The sequence below is a fragment of the Bombina bombina genome, chromosome 3 (assembly GCF_027579735.1).
Source record: "Bombina bombina isolate aBomBom1 chromosome 3, aBomBom1.pri, whole genome shotgun sequence".
NCBI classification, from domain to species: Eukaryota; Metazoa; Chordata; class Amphibia; order Anura; family Bombinatoridae; genus Bombina; species Bombina bombina.
The window spans coordinates 782,736,926-782,746,374 of NC_069501.1; positions in this window are offsets into that span (position 1 = coordinate 782,736,926).

Consider the following 9,449-nt stretch of genomic DNA (forward strand, 5'->3'; position numbering starts at 1 on the left):
ATACTAAATACAATTTATAAGCATTGCATGGGGGCGATTCCCACCTCCCTCTAGCCATGGGTGCCACCAAGTTGAAATCTATCTTTAAGTGCTCTGTTGTGCTGACTTTTTTTGCACATATGCAGCAATTCTACTTCAGGTACCCGCAGTGTAACCTAGACAGGGAAGTGCATAAAATGTATTTAATGTTTATGCAATAATCTTAAATCAACATCTTTCTTCAAAGGCAATTAACCCTAATTGAAACAAGGCTCCCAAGTGCAAACCCACACCCCATCCACCAACAGCAGTAAACCCCAAAACCCTGCTCCATATCACCAATTCCCCTCCACTAACAACCAAGGGATTTCACACAGCAATACCCTTTTCTAACACCAGTGACCCCTATACATTAACCCATCTTCTAGGTGCTTTAACATGACTACCTCTAGGGAAGTTCCCCTATTAGCTAAGGGACACATTAATTCCAAACACCCCCTAACCACCACCACCACCACAGAAAGGTAAACAACCACCACATAAAGGTAAACCCCTCAACTATTAGAACAAAAACTCAAGTAAACGGCATATAACAACTCCACAATGTTACACTGTCATCACAGTTTAGCCCCATGTGTCCTCAACCTTTTCCAGCTAGCAGCAACAGGTTGCTTTTATGGATAGACAGTGACACCTCCCACTGTCCAATATTATACAGAAGCACTCTTTACATTTATTTTAAAAAATCTTTATTGGAAAAACATCCACTTATACAAACAGACAACGTTTTGATCAAACAATCTTAGTCATGTCTCTATAAACATACAATTCACAACCCACATTTAAATATCCTGCAGGGCACTGTCCACAATTCTCTTAAACCCTTTATACACCAAAAAAGGCTTCATACATATTCCGGTGCCCCCTACTGGTCAAACTCGTTATTATAAGCTGCCTATAACTGTCCAGCTATAAAATTCAGAAAAATCAACTCTATCAAAACCCAGACGAAAGAAATCTCATAAAAAATGAATAAACCAATATTCACATATAAGATGACCAATTCATTTTCCTATTCATTCCAATTGGATGTAAAGCATCTAGGGTGTATATCCAATATGTTTCTTTTTTATGTAATAACTATGCTGTATCCCACTCTTCTCTGTTTTTTTACTACATCAATAATTATGAGCTACTGGGGCAGATGTATTTCTAGTTCTTATATTGGATTTATTTTCTAATTTGCAATCCCGGGCCCTCCTAGTGTATTTTCCTACATACATTTTTCCAAATGGACACTTTATTAAATAATTTATATATTCCATATGACACCTAAATTAACCAGGGATTTTATATTTTTCCCTGGTGTGAAAAAATGGATCCTCTTATTATATTGTTACAACAACTGCGCCCTAAAAATGTGAAACAACCCTTCTTGGGTGTCCAAAAATGTCTGTTTACATTTGAGGGACTAATATCCACATAAACAAGAATTTCCCACTGATTTTGTACCCTTTTAAAGGCAGGCATTGGGCGGGATTGAAATTCTGGAATATTTGTATTGCATTTTTTCAAAATTCCCCAATATTTATTAATAATTTGTAAGATTTTTTTAGTGGTTCAATTATATTATAGGACACAAACTAATCTATTCTTTTTCTGCATTTCAGCTTTTTGCCCTGTATAAAATCTTTTCTAGGGATCTCACTAACTTCTCTTATCTGTTTATTAACAAGGGAGTATGAATAGCCTCTATTTAAAAAGCGATCTCCCATTTCTTTCTTTACTTTGAGAACAATACTTCATCAGTTACTGTTTTCCACACTCTTAATAACTGATTGCGGAACCTCAATTATTCTAGGTTGATGCACACTAGTGAAATATAATAACTTATTCCTATCAGTAGGATAGGAAAAAAACCTGCCTAGAGACTTTCTCCCACCTATACACCAATTTAAACTTGATATGCAACATTGCTTCATTCAAATCCTGTAAATATTGGAATACTGTCAGAATGTCACCCCCCATTTTCCAAAAATATCATCAATGTAGCGTTACTAAGTAGCGCCATATCGCAAAATCAATTTATTTGTATAAACAAACTTTACTTAAAAAACATTCATGAAGATATCGGCATATGAGAGGATGACATATGTCTCCTTCACAGTCCTCTGCTTCTGATTAAAGAACTTTGAAACAAGAAAAAATAGAATTCAATATTTGAGAGAGAAACTGTATGACAAAATCAATCTGTATCTTATTTAGCATGCCACTGGTATTAAACACATATTCTATTGCCCCATGCCAGTAACATGTGTTATTGAGGTGTATAGACTTACTATATCTAAACTTAATATATGTAATGTATAAAATAATGAGTTTGACCAGTAGGGGGTGCCTCAATATGTATGAAGCTTTTTTTAGTGTATAACGGGTTAAAGAGAATTGTGAGCTGTGCCCTGTGGGATATTTAAAAATGTGAATTGTATGTTTTATAGAGCCATGACTAAGATTGTTTGTTCAAAATGTCATTTCTTTGTATAAGTAGATGTTTTTCCAATAAATCATTTTTACAAGAAACTGAAGGAGTGCTGCTGTATTATATTGGACAGTTCAATGGTAAGATCTGTGTGCAGATCTACAGCATGCACCACTAATTGAGGCAGATGTTGGAGTATTTAACACATTGGGCTAGACGATATAAACTTTGTCAGATCAAACCTAGTTTTTCTCACCGACTCTCGCAGGGCTGCCCTAGTGGATTGATCGTAAAAAATAGGCAGTCCCTGCTTGTGGCGAGATGGATCTTATTGAAAGTAATGGAGCTGGCTGGAGAGGGAGATTTCGCTTCTGAGAGCGAAGTTAGCAGTGAGCAGGGGGTGCACTTTCAAAATTAAATCCTGCAGCCAATATAAATCACATTATGCTGCTTTCTGCATATAGCACCTTACATTTGCCTATATTTTTGTATGCATTTGTTTTTCTATTAGGGTATTCATATTGTTTTGAGAAAAGCTTGTCACCTTTTAGTAGGTTAGAAAAAACTGAGATCTGCTGTGCGAAAATCTTTACAGAATTATATTTCATATACGCCCATGGAACGCCCATGTTCAACCCATTTTACGGAAAAAACAATTACACTTTGCATTTTGTATTTATAAGTAAAAATTTCAGTGTGATTTTTGAACATCCAGTGTAATAAAATTACGATTTACGCTGTGCATATTTAATACGATTTATTCCTGTGTAAACTACATACAATTTTTACGGTTTTTTTTAAATACGATTTTTGGTGAAGAATTTTGTTATGATTTTTGATGCGCCTAACAATACTAACGCCTAGATTTAGAGTTTTGTCGGTAAAGACCCGCCTAGCTAACACTGCTTTTTTTCTTACTGCTCCCTTTAAACAACGCTGGTATTTAGAGTTGTCTGACTGGCTGCGTTAGGCTCAGAAAAGTGAGCGTTGAGCATAATTTAATGCCACTTCAACCCTCAATACAAGCGTTGCTTACGGTAGCGGTAAGCTGGCAAAACGTGCTCGTGCCTAACCTAACACTTGCAAAAAAGCAGCGCTCAGCTCCTAACGCAGCCCCATTGTTTCCTATGGGGAAACAGTTTCTAAGTCTGCACCTAACACCCTAACATGAACCCTGAGTCTAAACACCCCTAACCTTACACTTATTAACCCCTAATCTGCCGCCCCCGCTATCGCTGACACCTGCATTATACTATTAACCCCTAATCTGCCGCTCCGGACACCGCTGACACCTACATTATGCCTATGAACCCCTAATCTGCTGCCCCTAACATCACCGACACCTACATTATATTTATTAACCCCTAATCTGCCCCCCCAACGTCGCCGCAATCTAACTACAAGTATTAACCCCTAATCTGTCGACCGGACCTCGCCGCCACTATAATAAATGTATTAACCCCTAAACCTAAGTCTAACCCTAACCCTAACACCCCCCTAACATAAATATAATTTAAATGAAATAATATTCCTATAATTAAATAAATGAATCCTATTTAAAAAAAATACCTAGAAAATAAACCCTAATATAGCTACAATATAAATAATAATACATTGTATCTATTTAAGGATTTATATTTATTTTACAGGTAACTTTATATTTATTTTAACAAGGTACAATAGCTATTAAATAGTTAACAGCTATTTAATAGCTACCTAGTTAAAATAATTTCAAAATTACATGTAAAATAAATCCTAACCTAAGTTACAATTAAACCTAACACTACACTATCATTACATTAATTAAATAAATTACCTACAATTAGCTAAACTAAAATACAATTAAATAAACTAATCTATAATACAAAAAAACACTAAATTACAAAAAATAAAAAAATATTACAAGAATTTTAATCTAATTACACCTAATCTAAGCCCCCTAATAAAATAAAAAAGCCAACCCAAAATAATAAAATTCCCTACCCTATTCTAAATTACAAAAGTAATCAGCTCTTTTACCAGCCCTTAAAAGGGCTTTTTGCGGGGCATTGCCCCAAAGTAGTCAGCTCTTTTACCTGTAAAAGAAAATACAATACCCCCCCAACATTACAACCCACATACCCCTATTCTAACCCACCCAAACCCCCCTTAAAAAAACCTATTACTAACCCCCTGAAGATCTCCCTACCTTGAGTCGTCTTCACTCAGCCGAGCCAAAGTCTTCATCCAATCCGGGCAATGTGGTCCTCCATCCGGGCGAAGTCTTGATCCAAGCGGCAAAGAAGAGGTCCTCCATCCGGGCGAAGTCTTCATCCAAGCGGCAAAGAAGAGGTCCTCCATCCGGGCGATGTCTTCTTCCAAGCGGCATCTTCTATCTTCTGTCTTCCGGATCCATCTTCATCCTGCCGACGTGGAACATCCTCCTTCCCTGACGAACTAACGACGAATGAAGGTTCCTTTAAGGGACGTCATCCAAGATGGCATCCCTCGAATTCCGATTGGCTGATAGGATTCTATCAGCCAATCGGAATTAAGGTAGGAAAAATCTGATTGGCTGATTCAATCAGCCAATCAGATTGAAGTTCAATCCGATTGGCTGATCCAATCAGCCAATCAGAATGAGCTTGCATTCTATTGGCTGTTCCGGTTTAGGGGTTAATACATTTATTATAGTACGGCGACGTTGTGGGCGGGAGATTAGAGGTTAATAATTGTAGGTAGGTTGCGGCGATGTTAGGGAGGGCAGATTAAGGGTTAGTACAATTTATTCTAGTGTTTGCGAGGCGGGAGTGCAGCAGTTTAGGGGTTAATACATTTATTATAGTGGCGGCGAGGTCCGGTAGGCAGATTAGGGGTTAATACAATTGATTCTAGTGTTTGCGAGGCGGGAGTGCGGCGATTTAGGCGTTAATACATTTATTATAGTTGCGCCAAGGTCTGGTCGGCAGATTAGGGGTTAATAATTGTAGTTAGGTAGCGGCGACATTGGGGGGGCAGATTAGGGGTTAATAAATATAATATAGGTGTCGACGATGTTAGGGGCAGCAGATTAGGGGTTCATAGGTATAATGTAGGTGGCGGCGTTGTCCGGTCGGCAGATTAGGGGTTAATTTTTTTTATTATAGTGTTTGCAATGTGGGGGGGGCCTCGGTTTAGGGGTACATAGGTAGTTTATGGGTGTTAGTGTACTTTGTAGCACATTAGTTAAGAGCTTTATATTCCCGGGTTAGCCTATAAAGCTCTTGTCGGTAGAGGGTCTACCGCTCACTTGTTCCAAGACTCCAAAAACCAGCGTTTGGCAAATCCCATAGAAAAGATAGGATACGCAATTGACGTAAGGGGAATGAAAGTGAGCGGTAGACCCTTTCCTGGCTGACTCTAAATACCAGCGGGCGGTAAAAAGCAGTGTTAGGACCCCTTAACGCTGCTTTTGACGGCTAACGCCAAACTCCAAATCTAGCCGTATATTTACCTGCTTATTTTTGTGTGAATGGTTCAAATATTTGTTTTGTATGATGTTTAAAATATGAATTTTATTGTGCAATTTTCAGATGAAAATGCAGTATACGCCCCTTAGCGAGATACCCTGTTTTCAGGGTAAAAAGTGGCTTTAGATTATTCCACCAAGGAAATAGGACTGGCGAGCGTTCTTTAATAATCTGACCAGCCCAGAAAGCTTTCAGTCATCAAGCCCTTAGTGACGCCTCCCACCACAATCCAAAAAAAAACAGGTTTGTGTTAAAATTTAGATAAATAGAAGGGAACCCAAGACAGACAGCAAGTGAGATGATCCCATGGGATCTTGTTGATAATGGCCAAAGATGCTTGATAGATAACACTGGAACTAGGGTTGTGGCAGGATTTTTTTTACTTATGAGGTTTTTGTAAAGTTTTGGAGGTTAAGCATTCAATTGGGGTCTATAGTTCCTGGTGGTGTTCTTATTGCATTTTGTATTTATAAGTAAAAATTTCAGTGTGATTTTTGCACATCCAGTGTACTAAAATTACGATTTACGCTGTGCATATTTAATATGATTTATTCCTGTGTAAACTACATACAATTTTTACGTTTTTTTTAAAATACGATTTTTGGTGAAGAATTTTGTTACGATTTTTGATGCGCCTAACAATACTATTTTTCCCTGCTTATTTTTGTGTGAATGGTTCAAATATTTGTTTTGTATGATGTTTAAAATATGAATTTTATTGTGCAATTTTTATATGAAAATGCAGTATATGCTCCTTAGTGAGACACCCTGTTTTCAGGGTAAAAAGTGGCTTTAGATTATTCCACCAGGGAAATAGAAGGACTGGAGAGTGTTCTTTAATAATCTGACCAGCCCAGAAAGCTTTCAGTCATCGAGTCCTTAGTGACACCTCCACCACAATCCAAAAAAAATCAGGTTTGTGTTAAAATTTAGATAAATAGAAGGGAACCCAAGACAGACAGCAAGTGAGATGATCCCATGGAATCTTGTTGATGGTGGCCAAAGATGCTTGATAGATAACACTGGAACTAGGGTTGTGTCAGGATTTATTTTTACTTATAAGGTTTTTGTAAAGTTTTGGAGGTTAAGTATTCAATTGGGGTCTATAGTTCCTGGTGGTGTTCTTATGTGTTAGGTCTGGGTTCCTTGTGTGTTAAGGTGGCTATTGTGGTAAGGGGGCCATGCAGGCAGTCCCATAGGTCTATATATGAATGGAACACTTCCTTAAATGTCACTACTGTATTCAAACTTCCTAAATAGTACTACATGGTTATATTTAACCCCTTTAAGTGCTTTATACCTTCTTAAAGTCAGATAGATGTTAAAAATTATAATAAAAGATGATGAACACATTTTTATCTTAAATTACCACACACACACACACACACATATATTGCTGGGAACTGTGCAACTGTCTGTCAGTGTTTAGGGCTGTGGAGTTTACAGTGGCTTAGGATGTGTACCCAGTCCAGTCTGTGAGTGCGGTCCATTCCTGTGTTTTGTATTTACATAGGGAAGATTGCAAAAGCCTGTGTCACCCTGGGAGGTTCCCAGTTGGTTTGTCTGAAAGCGTGCATTGTGTGGGTGCTGGTTTAGGGTCCCAGGAAGGGGGAGACCTTGACGTGGTCCCGGGCTTCATCCTTTGGCGCCAAATGTTACTGACTTCCCCCAGTTTTGCTTTTAAACATTACTGTGTATCTGCTGGTGAGTGCCAGGTTTTCTGTGTGTTGTGTTGATAATGTTTGTAATGCTTCCCTGCGGGCCTATCACCCAGGCTGCTCAGGGGTTAACTGCCTGGGTTGCTGGGAACTGTATAGCTGTCTGTCAGTGCTCAGGGCTGTGGAGTTTACAGTGGCTTAGGATGTGTACCCAGTCCAGTCTGTGAGTGTGGTCCATTCCTGTGTTTTAAATATATCTATATTTAAAATATATAAAAGACTGTGAAGATATATATATATATCTTCACAGTCTTTTTTGACTAATTATTTTGTCAATATGGTTAAATTACACATTTTTACAAAAATTAGAAGACTATCCATGTGCCCATATAAATCAATCAGTTAAATTACAATAAATGAAATAACTTGGCTGCTCACTATCGTGCGTGAAGTCAAAGATATGATACTCCTCAAAGATAAGGTGCTGTCCGATCTGATCCATGGGTATTGGGATACCATTATATAATCCATGTTCTCTCAAATTGCGAAGTTTATGCCTTTAAGTGAAGCAAGGTGTGCAAGTAGACGATAGATAACAGAAAGAGACCAGAAAGAAAAGGAGCAGGAAAGGGAAAGGAACGGGGGGATTGTGTCTCCTCGTAGCCGACTCAGTTCAGCTGTTCTGCTTTATATATAGTGTTAGTGTTGCTAATGCTAGTTCTAAATTGTTATTATTAACCTCAAAAAAGAAGGCTATTTTGTTTTGTCTTTAAAAGACGTTTGCGTTATGAGGGGTGCAGTGCTAACTTGCACGTTATTGTCACTGCTCACTTACCTACAGCGCTGGTATTACAGGTTTTTTGGAAAAGCCAATAGAATGCGAGCTCAATCCTATTTTCCGATTTTTTCAACCTTAATTCCGATTGGCTGATAGCACTCTATCAGCCAATCTTAATCTAAGGGATGCCATCTTGGATGGCGTCATTTAAAGGAACCTTCATTGTAGAAGAAGTCGCCGATTGAAGAGGATGCTCCTCTCCGGATGTCTTGAAGATGGAGCCGCTCCGCGTCGGAAGGATGAAGATAGAAGATGCCGTCTGGGTGAAGACTTCTGCCCGTCTGGAGGACCACTTCTGCCGGCTTTGATGAAGACTTCTTCCAGCTTCGTTGAGGACTTATTGCCGCTTGGATGAAGACTTCTCCCGGCTTCGTTGAGGATGGATGTCCGGTCTTCAAAACTGTAAGTGGATCTTCGGGGTTTAGTGTTAGGATTTTTTAAGGGTGTATTGGGTGGGTTTTATTTTTAGATTAGGGGTTTGGGCTGCAATAGAGCTAAATACCCTTTTAAGGGCAATGGCCATCCAAATGCCCTTTTCAGGGCAATGGGGAGCTTAGGTTTTTTTCTTAGTTAGGCTTTTATTTGGGGGGTTGGTTGTGTGGGTGGTGGGTTTTACTGTTGGGGTGGTTGTTTGTATTTTTTTTTACAGGTAAAAGAGCTGATTTCTTTGGGGCAATGCCCCGCAAAAGGCCCTTTTAAGGGCTATTGGTAGTTTAGTTTAGGCTAGGGTTTATTTTACAGGTAAGTATTTAGTTTTAAATAGGAATTATTTAGTTATTAATAGTAAGTTTTATTTAGATTTATTTTAATTATATTTAAGTTAGGGGGTGTTAGGGTTAGGGGTTAATAATTTTAGTATACTGGTGGCGACGTTGGGGGCGGCAGATTAGGGGTTAATAAATGTAGGTAGGTGGCGGCAATGTTAGGGGTGGCAGATTAGGGGTTAATAATATTTAACTAGTGTTTGCGAGGCGGGAGTGCAGCAGTTTAGGGGTTAATATGTTTAT